Below are 16,097 nucleotides of genomic sequence, written 5' to 3' on the forward strand. Positions count from 1 at the left end.
TTAGGTGGTATGAACTACATGGCATGTGAAGATCCAGAACACTGCAAAGAAATTAATTTCTCAGATGGCTTGGGGGTCCTTTGTAATCCCCGAGGAGGATCTTAATGGTAGTGGTTTCATGCATATGCATTTATCACTCCTCATAGACCATATCATTAACCTTTTATGGTGTTTGGGGACAGTTTGCTAACAACTGCAGCACTAATCTCACAGCTATACTGTATAGTGAAGTGATACTGTAAGAAGCAATAATGACTGACAGTTTGCATGTGAAAGTGATACTTGGACAGTAGGACAAACAGAAGTCATGGTCAGAACTGTAGTTCAAGAGCAAGGAGGTCTAGTAAAAGATAGTTAGGTAAGCAGAAGGACTGGTACACAATTCTGGCAAAACAGGTTCAAGAACAGAATTCAAAACTGAATTGAAAAGCTTAAGATCAGAATTATAAACATTAATACAGAGCAAGACCAAGTATAACAGAGTCTTTAAAAGATTATTGGCACAATGAGCAAGCATTATTATGTTACTCATGCATATATAATTTTCACATTACTACATGGAAAGGGCCATGAATGGGAAACACGTGAAAACATAGGCTGGGGTGTGCATCCAGAACCAACACTGAGGTACAATTGGGCTAACTAATGTACTTTATACAAACCCAGATCACATGAGAATAACTCGTAAAAGAAAAAGAATGGATAAACATTAGAAATAGATCTGAAAAATCTCATTCTGATATATCTAATGTGAATAGACACTTCTTAATATACATGGTAAAATTTTGCTGATCACATTCCACTTAAATAAATAAACAAATAGTTTTTCTAAACTTTCGCCTGTCTGACAACTGCAAATTTAGAAATTTTTTTCTATGTTTTTCTTGACTATCTTTACTGTTATACATCAGCATCAGAGTTCTTTGTGTGTGTATTTGTAGCTTTTTGGTCTTTTTCTATATTTTACTAGCACGTGTTATTTTTCTAATTTAGAAAACCTTTATTATCTATGCAGAAATTAGTATGGTTATCTATTGCAATGTTACTGTAATATATTTGAAAATCTGTGTAAACAAGATAATACTACTGCTGCTACTTCTTTTTAAGTTCATTGAGTCTTTTTTAAGTAGTGTAATGCTATTTAACAACATTAATCAAACCTTTTTTTACGGAACACTTTGCAATTTGCAATATACATACAGAAAAAACATTAGTGGCCATTTGCTTTAAAAATAACAAATAACCGATGGTTAAGTGTTAATTTAAAACAAACTCAAAACAAAAATATACACATAGAAATTTAAAGAAAAGTGAAAATTACACTTGTATTTTAATAATATAATAAACCAAAACAATTAATTATATCTGGTCCTGCAATGAGTACACTCACTCACTCACACACACACACACACACACACACACACACACACACTTTCCTTGAAAAACAACAGTTTTCAATAAACTGAACTTGCAGTTTGGCTTATGAACATACACACACAACATATATTCAGAAACATACACTTCAAAATTAAAGATGTAATTTAAATTACGTTTTTTTTCTTCAGCTTCTGTGAAAGAGAAGGTTTACTGGCAAACTGTCATGTACAACCGCCACAATATTAAACCAGCGATGAATCTGTTGCACCATCATGACATTGTAGTTTTTTTAAGTCTGCAGTAATGATTGAAATTAGTTATCATTTGCTGTGGAAATGTCCAGACTATTTTCTTTTTGCAGCAAAGCAAGTGCTTTCATTTTTGTGAAACTTCTTTTGCTATGAATATGTCAAGTGTATTTTAACTGAAAGATCATATCTTTTCACATCAACATTCGTCTTTTTATGTCTGGAATCATTTTACCACTATAGATATTTTGGCACATTTGCTTGTAACCAACACACTGTCGCAGCCTGCCGCATGTCATTTGCTGTTGGGAGTGTACTGTTAAATTTTCATGTTTTAAAAGTATGATCCTGACACAAAATCTGTTTTACTGGCTATACACTAGGCTTGCTGCAGCAACACTTTCACATTATCACGTCATCCTCCAGACTGTATAAAAGCCATTTGAAATCTTATAGCCAGCCCTTTTCAGTCACAGTTATGGTTACCATATACCTGCCAACCCAAAGGAGGACACTGAAGGTCATAAAGGACAAAGGAGAATGTGTCCCATTCTATTCACGAAAAAGTGTGAACTGTGTGTTACAATGAAAACTTTAAAACAACTAATTTTACAGGTCACAAAATGAGTCATCAAAAATAAAAAGTTATAGGATAACTATGCAGTTTCATATTTTTCAGACGAGGCTACTTTTCACAGCAGTTCATTGTTCCCGGCAACATAGGAGTGGAAGTCCAGACAAGAAACGTTCTTAAAATTTTACTTTGTAAGAAGAATTCCTCTGACAGAGTCAACAGAGAGTCGCTTTCTTCCTTTTGTCCACTGTAACATAGAGATGAAAGCGTGCGATTTCAGCCAATAACACTGTCAAGTCAGTGATTAACGAAAGCCGGACATTTTCACCTTTTTAGGCAATGCCTGCCAGACACAGGACACAACGCCAAAAAGGAGGATGTGTCCGCGTTTTGCTGGACATCTGGTAACCCTATGGTTGATGTGCTGTGGGATTGGCCGCTGCACTCTCACTGAGTTTTTGATTTCCTTTGCACACACATTTCTGCTCAGATAAGGATGTACATTTCTTTGCAACCATTTGTGTAAGCACACATATGGTAACGTTACATATGAATGCAAGCATGTAAAGCAGTACCATAATTTGGCAGAGTGAATGAAAAAAACATTAAAAACATTATGGCAAGTGAAAATTTGAACAGTTACTAGCTAGGGGCTGTGATACATATTTAGTTACTTATCATAAAACTTTGTCGGATATGCTAGTGCTAGTGTTATGCTAGTGTAACACTAGTGCTAGTGTTTTATTCGCTATGGACTTATGGACTATGACCCCCATTATGCCTCACTTCATTTCATTTCATTATACCTAGCCTAGCAAACACTGCTTATTTATCTGTATCACATAACGGTGAAGTAACATTCACCTTACTGGGATGACAGTGAGGCTTCCTTCTCTAAAGAGTTTGTAACTGTATGTGTCCTGTTCAAATGTTTGTGCATCTCCATTGTGCGTCTTTTCTTTCACTTGCTTACCGTCTGCCTTTTTTCAAATGTGTTCACAACAGAAGGAAGTGGTAATGCAATTTCACAGCCCAACGTACTTAGCCTAATGACATAATTATCTAATCAATGAAAGTGATTGTTTTTAATGTGAAATTCTGTTTTCTCACACTGAATGAAACATGGTGTTTATTATTGTATTTATAATATTATTAACCATGCCCCACAGCTCCGCCCACATATTGGTGAAAAAGGACAGCGAGGAGGGCCCTGCCCAGCTCCCCGCTCCTGGCATCACACATCCCCCTCCACTTGGCCCGCAGCCTCTGTCTCGGATTAGTGCGAATGAATATATATTGCTCCTGCAAGTGAACTATGAATTTTAGCGGGATTAGAGAAGATGCAAAATCAACCAGAATGTTCAAGCAAATTATAGAAAAAACCTGATCTAAATCCGTTAAATAGTTCTCTCATTCGCTAGCCAATCTGAGGTAAGGTACACGCCCCGAGGCTGGTGTGTGAGTGAGGAGCTATATAAACATCAGTTGAATCTAATTATTCCAGTTTAGTGTTTTTGCCCAAATGCTTGTGATGGATAAACAAATGTATGCATTATTACATGAAACATATAACCATTTACAAAGTGAATTCCAGTATATTAAACCTTAAAATATACAAGCAAATTTGTTATGCCACCGTAAAAGTGCTGTCATGGTTACCTTAACAAAGAAAATCTCTTAATAAGGTTTAAATTTACGTTTCTTTATACTTCTACTGGCTTCAGTGGTATACTAATTAGGAAACAAAGATTTTGTGAGAGGTATTTTTTTAATAAATAAATATAGAAATTCAAAACAGTAGCACATGAATAAGTGTGATCATAAAGGCGAGAAAATATGCTGCCTCTTTAAAATACAAGGCATTCACAGAAGTAGACGTATCTCCTTTCACCATATTTCAAGTGTTTTATTGATCTTAAGTAGCATGGCATGCTTGGTTAGCTGAGCTGCTTCCTATTTTCAGAATACTGGATTCAATTTCTACTCTAGTCACAGTCTATGTGAAGTGTGTACATTCTCCTTATGTGTATATGCATGTGCACTGAACTAAGTTTCTGAGGAATAATTGATTAAAAAAGAGAAACTGGCTTTGTGATGATTGAAAGGCAACAAGAGAAACCAAAAAGGGATGAGAGTAAAAACAAGATAATAGAACTCCAAATGTCCACAGCCAGAGGCAAAAAAAAGACAAAAAAGAAGTAGAGTCTTAGTGTGTGGAGCTTGAAATCTTCAAAGATATTCCAAGAGTGCTAATACCCAACCAAGTCCAATTCTAGCAGACTCATGGTAGAAGATCAAACTGTGGGAGTGCCAGTTTGGAGGTGTGTCTTTCAACACAAAACTGTTCCAAGAGCATTTGTGATTGGGAGCAAAATTTGGGTACCTAAGATTTTACTTTCATAGTGATTGATGGGTGAATATTGGAGAAAAGGTTTACACCCAAAGGTGTAATTCTAAATATGGTAATATCATCCACATATAACCTGTTGTAAATCAGAGTGGAGTGCTGAATGAAGGGTCTTTTGGAAATATAGAAAAATTGTGAAAGATGAGATCTCACATAGGATATTGTTTTTAGGGGTGGAATCGAAAGCATGAAGTAAACTAAATTAAAGTGGGGGAAAATACAAATGTTAATAATAGCCAAAGAAGGACTGAAAGAAAATTGAAGGGAAGATAAAGAGGAAAGAGATTGTTGATTGATGACTGTTGATAATAATTCAGACCCTGTTCTAATCGTTTTGTAAAGTGATATAGTTTTACTGACCTTTTGTTTATTTTCACTGTGACATCTACTTCACATCTATTTTTTAATTTGCTACCATAATGGATCTGCTTTCTTGAGTGCTGTGTACTTCATTGGTTAACTTTTACTACATTACTTGAAAAGCTGAAACAATGTCATGTACCAGTGTCATAAATCTGTGACCTTAAAGAAATATTCCATCCAAAAGTGATATTTTTTTATATGTCAGTTACTCCATGAAGTTTGTAGTGATGGCCAGGAAGAAATTTTAAGCCAATATTTTTATGTAAAAAGAAAAAACGTTTGATGTAATAAAACATAATAGTGACCCATGCTGTAAAACGGCAAATGATGTGAAAAATGTCCATGAAAAAAGAAAACATTTCTCTCGTTAGTTACGTCACATAACGTACACGTCCATTATCCAGTTGAATACTGAATACTTTGCTAAAATATTGTTAACATTACTCTTGAAAAAACCAGTGCGCATTGCAAACCGGAAAACACATTGTCTTAATTCTGTGCTTTTGAGTTTAAAACAGGATTCTTGACCAATGAATGAAGGGGAGAGGAAGTTTAATAATGGAAGTATATACTTTTAACATTTGCAGTTTAGTGGACCATGCTCTCCCCTGTCTGCATAGGGTTTCCTTCCAACATCTTATAGACACTTGTAAAGTTGATTTACCAAATCAAAAATGCCCTCAGTGACAATGTTATGTTATGATGTCTGCTTATTGAATATGCAGAAAGAGGTCTTACAAACAAGTGTAAACAGAAATCTTGTAGTGGTATGAATTTAGATTGTATCTTTTACTGGCTCAAGGTGAAATTACAGGCTTCCTATGATTAAATACCATGGAGTCTCCAAGAGGCAAGTCATTGTCAAACAGTAATAAATCTTATTTTTAGAAGCACACCTGTCCAATCATTTTTCATACACATCCAATTCAATTGGGTGGAGGATGGAACCTATTCTACAGCATCAGACACACGATATGAATCACCCTAGGCAAGGATGCTAGGGCAGACTCCAATGTGTTGCATGTGGGAGAGAAAAAAAAACTCTAAAAGCACATGCCAACAAAAGAATGCCATACAAATTTAACACAGTATAGTTTAAAGCTTGCCTTTTAGAGCTGCATTTTAAAAACTGAATAGGAACATGGTAAGTGAGTAAATAAACAGTACAACAAAAATAATGAGCATCATTTCTCCAGCCAACATATTTGTATGTTGATTTGTATATTGTTAATTGAAGCCAAGAGACAGTCAACCCTGAAGGCTATAACCCCATATGCATTTGCACTTTTGGAGAAGATGCTGGCTCTTTAAATGGAGGATATATGTACATGGGCTTCAGTGTTCATCACTGAATAGCCAGGATATTCAAAGATCAAGCAGTATTTCTAATAGGATTTACAATATTTGCTAGATAAATTTAAAAATATTTACAGCTTTTATGACATTTTCAGATTTTACTTTCCTAAAGAACAATTTTTTCCAGTTATTGTAATCCTAATGAGTGTAAATACATTTTTGTTTTGTTTTCTCCTTTTTTACAACTTTCTGCTTGGATGGAGCTTGACATACATCTTTCTAGCTCAGTACTCACACCTGTGTCGGACGGCATCTATAATTAGAAGAAGCAAAAGGTGTGTTACAGGGTTTCTCTCTCTTTCTCTTTTTCTCTTTTGTGTTGAATATACACTCACTTTCCACTTTATTAGGTACACTTTACTACTACTGGTTTGGACCCCCTTTTGCCTTCAGAACTGCCGTAATCCTTTGCGATATACATTCAACAAGGTGTTAGGATTTTGGGGCATAACAGCATCAAGCAGTTGCTACAGATTTGTCGGCTGCACATCCATGATGCGACTTTCCAGTTCCATCTTATCCCAAAGGTTCTCTATTGGATTGAGATCTGGTAACTGTGGAGGCCATTTCAGTTCAGTGTACTCTGTTATCCTCAAGAAACCAGTTTGAGATGATTTGAACTTTGTAACACAACGTGTTATCTTGCTGTAAGTAGCCATCAGAAGATAGGAATACTGTGGTCATAAAGGGATGGACATGGTCAGCAACAATACTCAGGTAGGCTGTAACATTTAAATGATGCTCAGTTGGTACTAAGGAACCCAAAATGTGCCAAGAAAATATCACCCACACCATTACACCACCACCACCAGTCTGAACCGTTGATATAAGGCAGGATGGATCCATGCTTTCATGTTGTTGACGCCAAAGTCTGACCCAACCATCTCAATGTCCCAGCCGAAGTTAAGACTCATCAGACCAGACAACATTTTTCCAATTTTCTGTTGTCCAATTTTGATGAGCCAGTGTGAATTGTAGCCTCAGTTGCCACTTCTTAACTGACAGGAGTGGCAACCGGTGAGGTCTCCTGTTGCTGTAGCCCATCTATTTAAAGATTCAACATGTTGTGTGTTTAGAGATTGTGAAAGAAAATGTAACTGCTTACAAGCTACTAAGAGTTAAAAGCTGACAAAGCTCTTTTCCTATAATGGCAGGTTATTCATACAGGCATCTGCCATAAGCCAGGGTGCAGTAAGCTGACCTAGGACAACTTCCTTTTTAGGAACGCGTCTATTAGACACAGGAAAGATGACCTTTCCTTCTTTAGGGCCCCATCTGACACGTACACAAAACAGAAATGGTTGGCCGTTTTGTGCAATACAAGATGAAATGCTTAGGTAAATTATACTATGCTTTTTTATAAGTAAGGGGAAGTGGGGGAGAAAATATAAAAAACCCGACTAAAGCGGAATTTCGCTCTTCTGCCTTGCAGTGCATGAATCCTATATACTCACCGGTGACTGAATAAAGACTGATTGAACTATTCCTGTCTTCCTTGGGGGTTACTTCCACATGATGCTCTTCTGTATACCTCAGTTGCAATGAGTGTTTATTTCAGTTACTGTTGCCTTTCTACCCATTCAAACCAGTCTGGCCATTCTCCTCTGGCATCAACGAAGCATTTTTGCCCAGAGAACTGCCGCTCACTGAATATTTTCAGTTTTTCGGACCATTCTCTATAAATCCTAGAGGTGGTTGTGTGTGAAAAACCCAGTAGATCAGCAGTTTCTGAAATAGTCAGACCAGCCCGTCTGGCACCAACAACTATGCTACATTCAGAGTAACTTAAATCACCTTTCTTTCCCATTCAAAGCTCAGTTTGAACTTCAGCGGGTCGTCTTGACAAAATCTACATGTCTAAATGCTCTGAGTTGCTACCATGTGATTGGTAGATTAGATATTTGCGTTAACAAACAGTTGAAGAGGTGTACCTAATAAAGTGGCAGGTGAGTGTACATTCTTACCATTACTCAAGGTGATTCACTGTAGTCAAACAAAAGTAATTTTAGTCCATATACTTGTACATTGGCTGAAGTAGATTTTAATTTATATCGTTAAGATGAAGTTCAGTAGATCAGATAGCTTTATCTGCATCTCTGTATAATGGTAGGAACTGCACTTCATATCATTTTGATACAGTCTTATCTTTATAAAAATGTAAAATTTGTTCAATAGTTTTAGATCTCAAAACTTGTGAGCTCTTGGGTGATAGTCATTGGAATGATTTGAACTGAAAACTCCTTTTTACTTTTTTTATTTTTCGTTAAACAATGAAACGGGCAACCGATACAATTAATGCCTAATTAGAGATGTCACAAGAACTGTTATTTTGATACCAGTCAATACCAAAATTATGAAGTATTAATGGTGCCATTTTTTGATAGTATCATTGGTACTGACTGCCAATATACAAGTTACTTCAGAAGACACAATATTACATGAAAAAAACTACATATAAAAATGTCTCACAATTGTGATGATACAGCACTGCATCAACACATGTCATAAAGAAAAACAAGAGAAGACATGTCTGGAAATGCTTTTTGCTAGAAGCAGGAAATTTTCAGTGTGCGATTTTAGGAACTGTGCTAAATATTTAAAAAAAAAAAAAAGTAAAACACCTTCAATTAGTGCAACTTTTATCTCATTATGGATTTAGTCCAGAAATAGATTTGTGCCTGCCTTGAGAACACAATGATGTGACTGATCAGATGTGGGTTTTAATCATTTAACTTTTAGGGTCACAAATTTGTAAGAGGAGAAGAAATGATGATGAGATTCTTTCCTTTTTAATACCATGTCTTAACACAGTCCTGATAAAGGAATAGAGGCTTTGAATTAATCTCTGTGATTGTAATGAACATGTCTACAGATGTATGCAGTTAAGGGTCTATGTGGGAAACCTTACACAACCTATAATTATGCATAACACACCATGGTAAACTTCACACATGCTAACAACAGTTTTATCAGGTAAAAATCAAGGCAAGTTTAAAAAAAAATGGTAATTTGGCTTGCCTACATTAGCAATGAAAAGAGATGCTCCATTTGTTAACAAATCTTAATAAAAGGAATTTAGTCAATGTTTCAAAGCTCATTACCCTATCAATATGTGTAGTCTGTAAGCAGAACATATATTCAGCAATGCATGAAGTTAGCAAGAGGGGAAAAGGATGCATTCTTCATTGTTAATTATTAATACGCAAATTATATTTTTTCTCATTTGATTTTAAAGTCAAACTGATGTTCATGAGTATAACCCCTTCAAAGTGATGAACATAGTAAAAGCACATATGGAATTTTTTTGAATGGTTGTGCCCAGTATGAGGCATTGCAAAACCCCAAACAAAATGACAATTACACAAGTCCTGGGTGCAAACCAATTATTTATTGTGTTCAGATTTCTTGGAACATGGCACAAATACGGTTACAGAAAGTCATCTTCCTTCTCTCTGTCTCTTACCTCTCTTTCACTCCTCCTCAGTGAGCTTCATCCTCATCCACCCGACCTAAAGTACGGAGGAGTGGCTTTCTTTATGCCAGACCCAGAAGTACTACCGGTGCTGCCACTTTGCATTCAGGAAGCAAATCCGGGTCAGATGGAACATCCCTGAAAGGAGGAAACCTCCTCCAAACAGCTCCCTCTGATGGCTCCCACGAGACTCAGCAGGGCTTCCTGTTGGAATTCCAGTTCCCATTAAGCCCTGTGGGAGTGTATATGGGAGACCCACCAAAGAGCTGCTGCCATCTGTCAGACTGGGGGGCATATGGCTTTGGGAGGCAGTCACCTTCATCATTCCATTATAAAAGTGTCCTGGTTGGGTAAGGAACAATCCATCCCTGTTATTTTGCCCCTCAACCACTATCTTCTATGACATGCTGAGATTAACTGACTGCAGGTAATGTCCGTCCAGTTCATTTTCAATTTCTAGATATGTACACAGGATAAGTGATAAAGTCTGATATAGTAAATACTGTGAAAACAATGGAACAAAGGCTGTTTTACATTCATTCTTAAATAATGGAATACTGTAAAATTGACAAGATCACTTTAATGCAGAAAACCTTTAAGTTTAAACAAATGTAAAAAAAAAAATAGAGACAATTAAAGCACCAAGAGTTTGTGACATTTGAAATCTGAATCAATTTGACTCTCCGGTTAAATATTACTCTGTAGTAAGATTTTATTTTTTACTAGCTAATAATGTAGTACTAGGGTGTTGTACTGTGTTAGCCATTATGAATGTAGAGAAAAGCCAAGCAAAATGACACCTTTTGTTGGCTAACTAAAACGATTACAATATGCAAGCTTTCGAGGCAACTCAGGCCCCTTCTTCAGGTAATCTTTTTAGTTAGCCAATAAAAGGTGTCATTTTGCTTGGCTTTTCTCTAGCTAATAATGCAAATATAAATCTTAGCAAATGTTACAAACCTAATCTCTGACAAAACCACACTCTAAATGCATGTTATTAAAAAAACATCATCTTTAAACAGTTTGTTTAAATGAAAATATCCTGAATTGTTTTGGAATTCACTAATTCAGTTGTACACCTATAATAATGCTTGGATTTTTATTTTTAATGTTGCTTGTAAGCAGTATTTTTAAGCTACGGGAGAGAAAATGTCAGAGAATAAATTTATAATGTGCACATGGTAATGTAGATCACATAGTTCACATTGAAATCATTCTTTATAAACATAATGTCGAGATTCCGCCAAGACACCCCCTCCCACTTAATGTTATAGTGGGTGGGTTCATTATATCTATAACACATGAGAAATCAAGCATTTTAATATATAGTTTACTTAAATAATAGTTGGGTAGTTACTTTATGAACATAACAGTATTTAAGATATTGTTACTGTTAGCATTTATACAGTACATCCAGAAATTAATCACAGCGCATCACTTTTTCCACATTTTGTTATTCTGTCTTATTCCAAAATGGATTAAATTCATTTTTTTCCCCAGAATTCTACACACAACACCCCATAATGACAACGTGAAAAAAGTTTACTTGAGATTTTTGCAAATTTATTAAAAAAAAAAAAATTGAGAAAGCACGTGTACATAAGTATTCACAGCCTTTGCCATGAAGCTCAAAATTGAGCTCAGGTGCATCCTGTTTCCCCTGATCATCCTTGAGATGTTTCTGCAGCTTAATTGGAGTCCACCTGTGGTAAATTCAGTTGATTGGACATGATTTGGAAAGGCACACACCTGTCTATATAAGGTCCCACAGTTGACAGTTCATGTCAGAGCACAAACCAAGCATGAAGTCAAAGGTATTGTCTGTAGACCTCCGAGACAGGATTGTCTCGAAGCACACATCTGGGGAAGGTTACAGAAAAATTTCTGCTGCTTTGAAGGTCCCAATGAGCACAGTGGCCTCCATCATCCGTAAGTGGAAGAAGTTCGAAACCACCAGGACTCTTCCTAGAGCTGGCCGGCCATCTAAACTGAGCGATCGGGGGAGAAGGGCCTTAGTCAGGGAGGTGACCAAGATCCCGATGGTCACTCTGTCAGAGCTCCAGAGGTCCTCTGTGGAGAGAGGAGAACCTTCCAGAAGGACAACCATCTCTGCAGCAATCCACCAATCAGGCCTGTAAGGTAGAGTGGCCAGATGGAAGCCACTCCTTAGTAAAAGGCACATGGCAGCCTGCCTGGAGTTTGCCAAAAGGCACCTGAAGGACTCTCAGACCATGAGAAAGAAAATTCTCTGGTCTGATGAGACAAAGATTGAACTCTTTGGTGTGAATGCCAGGCGTCACGTTTGGAGGAAACCAGGCACCGCTCATCACCAGGCCAATACCATCCCTACGGTGAAGCATGGTGGTGGCAGCATCATGCTGTGGGGATGTTTTTCAGCGGCAGGGACTGGGAGACTAGTCAGGATAAAGGGAAAGATGACTGCAGCAATGTACAGAGACATCCTGGATGAAAACCTGCTCCAGAGCACTCTTGACCTCAGACTGGGGCGACGGTTCATCTTTCAGCAGGATAATGACCCTAAGCACACAGCCAAGATATCAAAGGAGTGGCTTCAGGACAAACTCTGTGAATGTCCTTGAGTGGCCCAGCCAGAGCCCAGACTTGAATCCGATTGAACATCTCTGGAGAGATCTTAAAATGGCTGTACACCGACGCTTCCATCCAACCTGATGGAGCTTGAGAGGTGCTGCAAAGAGGAATGGGCGAAACTGGCCAAAGATAGGTGTGCCAAGCTTGTGGCATGATATCGAAAAAGACTTGAGGCTGTAATTGCTGCCAAAGGTGCATTAACAAAGTATTGAGCAAAGGCTGTGAATACTTATGTGTATGTGATTTCTCAGTTTTTTTATTTTTAATAAATTTGCAAAAACCTCAAGTAAACTTTTTTCACGTTGTCATCATTGAGTGTTGTGTGTAAAATTCTGAGGAAAAAAATTAATTTAATCAATTTTGGAATAAGGCTGTAACATAACAAAATATGGAAAAAGTGATGCGCTGTTAATACTTTCCGGATGCACTGTATATTATATTCTACTACAGAAAAAGGCACACTATTGTTCACTTGAATAATGGAGGTACTTTTGATAAATAGCCATTGAATTATATTTCTGTTTTTGGTGTGGTATTGAATAGGTATTGTTAAATTACCCTAGTATTGGTATCAAATACAAAACTTTTGCTACCTTTACATCCCTACACCTAATCATTCAAAATAGCATGTTGGCAATTAAATGCATGTATAGTTTTATGTGTGCCCACAACAATGTACAAGAGATAAATTGGAAAATGATCTACAAATCCTTGGCAGGCTGCAGAATATTACACATCAACATTTATTCAGATTAGCACAGTTGCTAGCAAAGTTGCATCACAGCTTCAGATACCTGGGTTCAAATCCTAACCCTTCTTACTGTCTTTGGGGTGTTTGTGCATATTCCCTCTATTTTAGCATGATTTTCTGTGGTTAATCGGGTGTTGCTTTCAAATTCCAAAGATATTCTTGATTGTTTTATTGGTAACTCAAAATTGGCAAAGGGTGAGTGAATGTAATGGGAGTACCTACAAGTGCCCTTCAGATGACTCCTATCTCATCTGGGGTTGGTTCCCATATTAGACTTGGTAAGGTTGGGATGAACAACAACTTCCTGCAGTCCCATACTGGAATAAGCAGGTTAAACAAATGAATGGAGTATAAAGTCGACTCAACCATAGTTTTCAGTTCTCTGTTGAAATCATTTATAACATGCACTAGCTTGAGAATAATGCATGCTTGCCTAATTTTCATCTTTACAAATGTTTATGAGCAGACAAAATATTGTTGTTTTACCATATGTATATTTCACATACCTCTTATAATCATAATAGAGCCCATGCAATTTTTTTTTTACAAATTGTGACACTGGTGTTTCTCCTTTTTTTAGGATCAAATTTTGTTGAAAAATTATTTTAATATTAAAATACTTTATTTAGCCATTAGCAAGATAATTAATGACAGCATCATAAACAAGGAATTTTGTGATGAATTCAGAGGGGAAAATTTGACATTCATTGTATTTTTCAGTTGTATGGCTACAAATGAAATAGGGGCCTTGGAATCTAAGGATGAAAGGATTTAATCTTCTTATCAGGCTGCTCTGTAAATACTTATATAATATTATAGAATGCTTAGGAGGGGGTGGGTGGCCAGTTGTCCTACGTCAGGGCTATTCAATTACAAATTCAATTGAGTGATATTTTCATACCAAGAAATTAAGCAGGGCCAGACATTTTCCACAGCTGGTAAGCAACAGGTAATGACAAATTTTAAACCAACATAAATTAATGCATCGAAAAACAAGTAATGTTTATTCATTGTTACCTTTTTAAATTTAGTTACATCTGAACCAGACACATCAGAAAGTGCATAACAAAAACAAAAACAAAGCTATGAAAAAGCTATCACTGAACAGAATCGGAGGTAGTAGCAATACTTTTTCCACTTTTGAAATAAAAAATAAACATTTTGGTCATATCTGACCTATTCACATCTCAAATTGCACAAAATCAAAAAGTGTGCAGTATTAGCAATAACATTTGTTTCCCCTTTGAAATAAAATAAATATTTTGTCACATATGACCCAGGCACATCACAAAGTGCATTTAACAGAATAAAAAACAAATATCAACGCTATCAAGTCTATCAGTGCACAAACCTACAACAAGTGATAACAGTAACCAACACACATGCATTCAACGTCTCCTGCACACTGTGGGAACACAGGTTTGTTTTAAATCACCACATGTGTGATTAGGCATGACTTTGTTATACATCCCACATTATGCTGATATTGTGATGTATCTTGGGCTCATGGGGTGGTGGGAGTGGGGTTGTCTTGGAGAAAGCACTTTGTGAGACCCTCCCTATAGAGAGCTGAGTGACAGGATCAGGGTGAGAGGGGAGAGAATGTTAAAAAATCAGGAAGAGGGAGAAAAGTGGAAGGCTTCTTTAGCTGTCCCTGTGACCCAGACAAGTAGTGGTAAGGTATCATTAATAGCATGGCACACCAAATATAAAGCCAGTTGGCATTTTGAAGAGTCTCCCAGAGAAGCGGCTCCAGTGTGTCTTCTTCGACAGGTTGTCACAGTATTATAGACTACTACCACCACTTCTTGACACACAACCACGCACCACATTGTGGATTGAATGTTGCTAGGCTACGTGGAGTGTTACATTCATGGTCTGTACTACAGTAGACATTTTATGTAAGATTTCTGAAGACTCGAAAAATGTCTTTTTCTTGATTTTTCACTGTGTTTCTGGCGGGACCATTGACTGGACCACTCAGAGGTAGCCTTTGGGCCATATGAGGCCCATGGGCTGCCATTTGAATAGGCCAGTCCTAGGTCACCATGATTGTGACCCGTTCTGTCTCTTTTATCTGCCAATACCAACTGTGAACCCTCCTTATTTTCTTCAAGAATGCCATTGATTGAAGGCTTCCTCTCCTTTCATGTGAACTGGCCATATATCAGTTATAATGCTGATGAACTTTTATTTCCATTACTTTTTTATGTTAATCAGATTTTAATTGTGCTGCTTCACTGCAGATTTAACCTGATGTATACGTATGTTAATGTATGTAAATGATGTATGGTTTAACAGTTTCTGTTGTTTACTCTATCTGCAAACTTGTGTGAGAACTTTGTTGTTGAAAAATACATTGAAATGAGAAAGTAAAATGCAATATTTTACAGTGGTAACATTCTGAGATTTTCTCTATAAGCAATGATCACAGACCATTTAACATAATTTACCTTATCAAACTTTTCATGGGTCTTCCAAACAGACTCAAGCATGATACTGAAAGGCTGACATAATTAAATTCTACATTTATTTAAGGTAATGCACAGGTTGTGCATAAGTTTAATTTAGATGTCATCTTTGTATAATGTAGCTTGGATTATTTTTTGTTTTTTGTAAAGTTCATAAGAGTTGTGTTTTTAATAACATACTTTGTCACTGTTTCACACTTTTCAAGTACAATGTTGTACAAGTAATCCAGATTTTCCAGATATTCTTTTTTATTCATAAACAGATATGTTTCATAGCAGTAATGAATACACTTAATATTGAAAAATACAGCATAGTACAGGATACTAATATAATGTTTCAAATAATGACAGATTATAGATGAAGTCTGTTATGTGGAGTGCATTATGAGAGCCGTAACAAATACTTAAACTGTCCTTTAGTGTTTCAGAAAGTTTCAGAAATATTATTTCTTGCTTAGAAAGTTTATT

General features: G+C 36.6%; 1 protein-coding gene across 1 annotated transcript in view; it reads left to right on the forward strand.

The window, feature by feature from the left end:
- The window catches only part of lnx2a (ligand of numb-protein X 2a), a 149,115-nt gene that overhangs the window by 101,089 nt on the left and 31,929 nt on the right, over positions 1–16,097 (forward strand). The gene's annotated exons all lie outside the window — the stretch shown is intronic.

The sequence above is a fragment of the Erpetoichthys calabaricus genome, chromosome 4, assembly GCF_900747795.2.
Source record: "Erpetoichthys calabaricus chromosome 4, fErpCal1.3, whole genome shotgun sequence".
NCBI lineage: Eukaryota > Metazoa > Chordata > Cladistia > Polypteriformes > Polypteridae > Erpetoichthys > Erpetoichthys calabaricus.